At 47.3% G+C, this 5,928-nt stretch overlaps 1 protein-coding gene across 4 annotated transcripts in view; it reads left to right on the forward strand.

Annotated features, from left to right (window-relative positions):
• The first annotated feature begins 4,959 nt into the window (after positions 1-4,959).
• ASCC2 (activating signal cointegrator 1 complex subunit 2) overlaps positions 4,960-5,928 on the forward strand; it is a 52,304-nt gene continuing 51,335 nt past the window's right edge. For 2 of the 4 annotated variants that reach the window (XM_017855614.1, XM_017855615.1), the window contains exon 1: positions 4,960-5,178. The gene's annotated coding sequence lies outside the window, so the exon portion shown is untranslated. The remainder of the gene's footprint in view (positions 5,179-5,928) is intronic. The other 2 variants (XM_017855613.1, XM_017855616.1) reach the window with 1 other exon arrangement.

Here is a 5,928-nt window from a genome sequence, read left to right on the forward strand (position 1 = left end):
TGGGAGTGACGGTTCCCTAAGGAGTGATCAAGTTGCTATTGGTAGGAAAACAGAGGAAATAAACACTGGACGCCAAACAACAGCTAATCTCAACAATGAGTGCTCTGCAAACACATGCTTGCTGGAGGACTGACATGCAAAAGAAGGGAACACTGATTCATCTGAGGTGACTCAGAGTGTCTGGGCCAGGCAAGACTCAGACCTAGATATTTCAATGTCTATTTTGTAGCACCGAATATTGACAGTTTTCTCCCTAGTTACCCCTAGACTTTGTTGGTTATACGAACCACGGACACTCCTCTCTTTTGCCAACCCAAATAGTTGTTCTTAGTTGTTTTTCTTTTAATCTAGAGGAGAAGCCAGGCCAAGAAATTACTCTGTATTTGCATGTTTGCAAATGACTTATGCATGATTTGAGTCCTCTCCTGTTAACCCGGCTTTTAAATTTAATTTCAGTTGGACACATATTAGCTGAGACAAGAATGTGTCCTTTGTAAACCAACATTCCTCATTAAGCTCTTTCGGCAAGGGAGAAAGATGAAAGAAATGTAAAAGTTAACACTCCAGCTGATAGGGAGTCTCCTTTCTTCCTTCCTTCCTTTTCACTAACATTTTTCGAGCACCTACTATGTTCTTGGCATTGTCTATATTATCTCATTTAAGCCTTCTGTTTTGTTTTGTTTTGACACTGAAATGCAGTGGCACAACCATAGCTTACTGCAGCCTCCACCTCCCAGGCTCAAACTATCCTCCCATCTCAGCCTCCAGAGTAGCTGGGGCTACAGGTGTGTGCTACCACACCCAGCTAGTTTTTTCATTTTTATTTTTTGAGAGACTGTCTCATTGTGTTGCCCTGGTTGGTCTCGAACTCTTGGCCTCATGCAATCCTCCCACTTCAGCCTCTCAAAGTGCTGCAATTACAGGCACGAGTCACCACATCCAGCCTTAAGCCTTCTAATGATGAGGTGGATATTAACTATCTTGTTTAACAGATGAGAAAACAGATACATTTGGAGAAGTTAGTGACTTATTGGATGTTTTGACTTCTTACAGTCATGTTATTTAGTTCCAAAACCTTTGTGATACGAATATCTTTGTACCCATAGGAAAAGATGGAATCAGTGCATATATTTTTTCCGGAACTATTATTTTAAGTTTTTCCTGGACCAAAGACTGCTGTATGTGATTTTCTCCCAACCAGTCACCAGGATACAGATTGCATTTTCCATGCGTCCAGTGTGTGTGGATGACAGAGAAGAAACAAAACAAAACAAAACAAAACACACAGTTTCTGGCACCTTTTTCTGTCCCTTCCATGTCAGCAGAAGATCAGTTTTCCAAAAATGACAGCAACAGGCTGTTATGGTGGCTGTAATCCCAGCACTTTGGGAGGCTGAGGTGGGAGGATTGTTTGAGCCCAAGAGTTCAAGACAAGCCTGGGCAACATATTGAGATACCATCTCTACAAAAAAATTAAAAATTAGCCAGGCACGGTGGTACATGCCTGTAGTCACACCTACTCAGGAGACTGAGGCAAGAGAACTGCTTGAGCCCAGGAGGCAGAGGCTGAAATGAGCCATGATCGCGCCACTGCACTCCAGCCTGGGTGACAGAGGGAGACCCTATCTCTAAATAAATAAATAAATAAAATAATAATACTAATAGCAACAAAGGGAAACATTCACTGTTCTGACACAGCTTGTGGCACTTGAGATCTCTTGGAGCTTGGGAAGGGCTCCTGGTAGGGAGGTTATGAGGATAGTCTCTGTGGTTAAACAGGGCTGAATTCAAATCCCCACTCCACCCACTTACCAGCTCTGTGACTCTGGTCTAGTCTTTAAACCGCTCTTTAAAATGGGGTAATAATAGCATCTACCTCATCATTCTTACAAAGAGTCAAGGAGCACCTGGCTCAGTGGCTCACACCTGTAAACCCAGCAGTTTGGGAGACCAAGATGGGCAGATCACCTGAGGTCAGGAGTTCGCGACCAGCCTGGCTAACATGGCAAAACACCATCTCTACTAAAAATACAAAAATTAGCCCAGTGTGGTGGCATGCGCCTGTAGTCCCAGCTACGAGGGAGGCTGAGGAGGGAGGATGGCTTGAACCTGGGAGGCGGAGGTTGCAGTGAGCCAAGATCGTGCCACTGCACTCCAACCGGGGTGACAGAGTGAGATTCCATCTCATTAAAAAAAAAAAAAAAAGTCAAAGAGATAATATACATTAAATGCTTATTCCAGTGCCTGGGATGAAGCAAGGGTTTGACAAATGTGATCATTACTATCACAATTGTCTTTATCTCTCTGCACCTCTACTTCCTCTGCTGCAGACCTGGGCTTGATATGTGTCCTCTAAGTATCTGTGGCAGGCAGACTCTAGAATGGCCTCCATTGATTCACATCTTTTGGTATTCCTGCTCTTGTGTAATCCCCTGTGGGCAAATCCTGTGACTTGCTACTAACAAATAGAACACGGTAAAAGTGATGTCACTTTCATGATTAGGTTACATGATATTGTAATTTCTCTCTTGCTAGTAGACTCTCCCATTGCCTCCTTTTGTTTGTTTGAGACAGGGTCTTGCTCTGTCGTGCAGGCTGGAGTACAGTGGTGTGATCACGGCTAACTGCAGCCTCGAAGTCCCGGGCTCAAGCAATCCTCCTGCCTCAATCTCCTAAGCAGCTGGGACTACAGGCATGCACCACCATGCTTGGCTAATTTTTAATTATTTTTTGTAGAGACGAAGTCTCGCTATATTGCCTAGGATGGCCTCAAACTTCTGGGCTCAAGCAATCTTCCTACCTCAGCCTCCCAAAGGGTTGGGATTATAGGCATGAGTCACTGTGCCCAGCCTCTTTGAATTTTTTCATGCTTTCTTTGAATTTTTTTTTATTTTTATTTTTAGAGACTGGGTCTTGCTATGTTGCTCAGGCTCTATTTGAACTCCTAGGAGCAAAAAATCCTCCTGCTTCAGCCTCCCAACCTGCTGGAACTACAAGCATGTGCCATCACTCTTGGCTTCCCTGTTAACTTTTAGGCTTTCATGCTTTGATGAAGTAGGCTGCTTACACTGGAGAAGCCTACGTGACAAGCCTTTGGCCAAAATCCAGCTAGAAACTGAGACCCTTAGTCCAACAACCACTAAGGAACTGAATTTAGCCAGTAACCATGGGAACTCAGAAGCAGACCCTTTTTGAGTTGAGTCTTTAAATGAGACTCCAGTCCTGGCTGATACCTTGATTGCAGTCTTGTGGGTGACCCTGATGCAGAGGAGCCGACTATGCCATCCTCAGATTCCTGGTTCACAGAAAATGTGAGATAATAAATGTGTTTGTTGGCCAGGCATGGTGGTTCACGCCTGTAACCCCAGCACTTTGGGAGGCCAAGGCGGGCGGATCACGAGGTCAAGAGATCGAGACCATCCTGGCCAACATGGTGAAACCCCGTCTCTACTAAAATACAAAATTAGCTGGGGGTGGTGGCACGTGCCTGTAGTCCCAGCTACTTGGGAGGCTGAGGCAGGAAAATCGCTTGAACCTGGGAGGCGGAGGTTACAGTGAGCCAAGATCGCACCACTGCACTCCAGCCTGGCAACAGAGTGAGACTCCGTCTCAAAATAAATAAATAAATGTGTTTGTTATAAGTGGCAAGCAGTGTGTTGTTATAAGTTTGTGGTAATATGTTATGCAGCAATACAAAACTAATATAAAATCCAGCCCCTCTCATCTCATTTCTGGTTTACAGGCCATCTCCTATTTCCTCAGCACCTTGCATTCATGACATTGACTCGTTGCTATTGGTTTTCTTGCACTCCCTATTTTGTAAGCTCCTTGAGGACAGGCACTGGACTAAGCATTACTTGTAGCCCTAGTGCAGATAGCAGGGGTTGGCAGGAGGGTCCTGGGAAATATTTCACAATCCTAGGGTGGGGTTGTGTTCTCCATTCGGGGGCTTCTATAACACCTCAATAATGATGGTGGTTGGTTTTTAATTCTTACTGTGTGCCAGGCACTGAGATGAAGCCAGGGATGTGTGTTCTTAACGACTTTTCTGTGATGATTCTGATCCATAGCCAGACTTAGGAACCACTAAACCTACATTACCTAAGGCATTCTGTAGAAAAACTGCATCCTTCTCTTAGGATAGCTATACTTGTACCTTCATGAAAAAACAAAAACCAAAACAAAAAAACTGTATTGCATACATACAGAAAAGTGCACAAATTTTAAGTGTACAATTTGATGAATTTTCCAAAGTGAACACATCTACGTGGCTACCACCGAGATGAAGACAGGGGTGACCCCAGCCTCACTTGTGGCCCCTCCCAGTCCTCAGCCCCAGAGGAAACCACCAATCTTAACACCATCACCACTCATGAGTTCTGTCTGGTCCAGAATTTCCCGTAAATGAAATCGCAGTCTGTATTCGTACATCTGCTTAATATTATGTTCGTGCTTTTGACTTTTTAAAATTTCTATTCTGGATTAAATATGTAAAACGGTGACTAAGGAGGTCGGGCAGAAGGTGGAAGCCGGGGATTCCGAGACGCCTTCTCAGGTGCACAACTTGGATTTCCCGAGAGGTGTAATCACGTAGGGGAGGTAGGAGGGGAAGGAGGCGTGGCTACAGACTGCCGAGTGTGGGGCGGAGTCTTAAGAATTGAGGTGCTAGGCCGGGCGCGGTGGCTCAAGCCTGTAATCCCAGCACTTTGGGAGGCCGAGACGGGCGGATCACGAGGTCAGGAGATCGAAACCATCCTGGCTAACACAGTGAAACCCCGTCTCTACTAAAAATACAAAAAACTAGCCGGGCGAGGTGGCGGCGCCTGTAGTCCCAGCTACTCGGGAGGCTGAGGCAGGAGAATGGAGTGAACCTGGGAGGCGGAGCTTGCAGTGAGCTGAGATCTGGCCACTGCACTCCAGCCTGGGTGACAGAGCGAGACTCCGTCTCAAAAAAAAAAAAAAAAAAAAAATTGAGGTGCTCCCCGGGTCCGGCTTCCCGGCGGTAGTTTGCTCTGCTCTGGGGGCGGGGCCAGGCCGAGACTTCCTGTCTGCTCCTGCGGAATCGCCGTTTGACCCCGGAAGTGCGGGCGCTCAGGGAGCTGTCACCGTGGGCGGCGGCGGCGGCGGCGGCGGCGGCGGCGGAGGTGGAGGCATAGAGCTGGTGGTGGAGCCGCCGAGGTGAGTGTGTGGCTGGTCCCTACCGGATGCAGGGCAAGAGGCCTCGGAGGAGCCGCGGCTGTGCCTTGGGCAGCCTTGGCTTTCCCACCCTCTGGCCTCCATTGCGGGGCCCAAGCGTACGCTGAGGGGTTGTGAGCCCCTCCCCCACCCGCCAAGACTTGGCCGCCAGGGTCAGGAGCCACGGGTTCGAAGTTCGGCCCCAGAGTGGTCTTGGACCAGCCACGATCCCCCCACGTCCTCACACCCAGGGCTTCAGTTTCTTCAGGGTTCACTCATTCGTTCAGCAAATATTTGTGGAGTGCTTCCTATGTGCCAGACACAAATCTAGGCATGGGGGATACAAATAAAGCAAGACAGACAAGGCTTCTGCTCTCATGGAGCTTACAGTCTAGTGGGAGGAGATGGTCAACCACAAGCAAATGCACGAGGTCATTAAAGCTGTGACACTAACTGGGAGAGTAGATACTATAGGCAAAGCAATCAGAAGGTCTCTGAGGAGAGTAATATTCAATTGAGAGACTAGAGGAATGATGACAAAGAAACTGAGGGAGCAGTAGCCCCAGAGATGTTCCCAGGCCATATTGTAATTGGGTGCTTGTAGGGAGCTCCCCTCTCTTTCTTAGCTTTTGGCTTTTGCTGTCCTGCCTGGCAGGGGAATACAGTGGTGGCACAGAAATAGTCGTGATTATTGTTTGTCCTTTTGAAACTTAAAGTTCAGATTACCTAGTTAATTTCTTCCCCCCCCCCCCC

Source organism: Rhinopithecus bieti, unplaced genomic scaffold (genome assembly GCF_001698545.2).
Source record: "Rhinopithecus bieti isolate Rb0 unplaced genomic scaffold, ASM169854v2 scaffold_36959, whole genome shotgun sequence".
NCBI classification, from domain to species: domain Eukaryota; kingdom Metazoa; phylum Chordata; class Mammalia; order Primates; family Cercopithecidae; genus Rhinopithecus; species Rhinopithecus bieti.